The sequence below is a fragment of the Sorex fumeus genome, unplaced genomic scaffold (genome assembly GCF_029834395.1).
Source record: "Sorex fumeus unplaced genomic scaffold, SorFum_2.1 ptg000037l, whole genome shotgun sequence".
NCBI classification, from domain to species: Eukaryota; Metazoa; Chordata; class Mammalia; order Eulipotyphla; family Soricidae; genus Sorex; species Sorex fumeus.
The window spans coordinates 72,677,747-72,678,319 of NW_026606094.1; positions in this window are offsets into that span (position 1 = coordinate 72,677,747).

Here is a 573-nt window from a genome sequence, read left to right on the forward strand (position 1 = left end):
GGTAAAGGAGTATTCTTGATAACCATTCAGTATCAATATTGCAAACCAGAATGCCCTGAGAGATAGAGGAGAGAGAGATAGAGGGGAAAAAGGAGAGAGAAAGAGAAAGAGAGAGAGAGAGGAGAGAGAGAAGCTCCTGCCGTAGAGGCAGGCAGGGGATGAGGGTGGCGGTTGATGGGAGGGAGGGAACCTGGGGACACTGGTGCTGGGAAATGTACACTGGTGGAGGGATGGGTGTTGGAAGACTGAGTGTTCTTCCAACAATGGGTGTTGGTATGACTGAAACCTAATCATGGACTGCTTTGTAAGGGTCTATCTCACAGTGATTCAATAAAAAAAGTTGAAGAAAATTGTGTGGGGGCTGCAGAGATTAATCAAAGGGCTAGAATGCAGGTTTTGCATAGGGGAGCCCCATTTTTATTCGGTTTTGGTTTTGGGGCTACACCCAGAAGTGTCCCCCTGCTTCTGCACTCAGGGATCACTCCTGGCAGTGCTCAGAGGTCCTTATAGGATGCCAGGGATCAAACTCGAGTTGGCTGCTTGCAAGGCAAGCACCCTACCCACTATTCTATC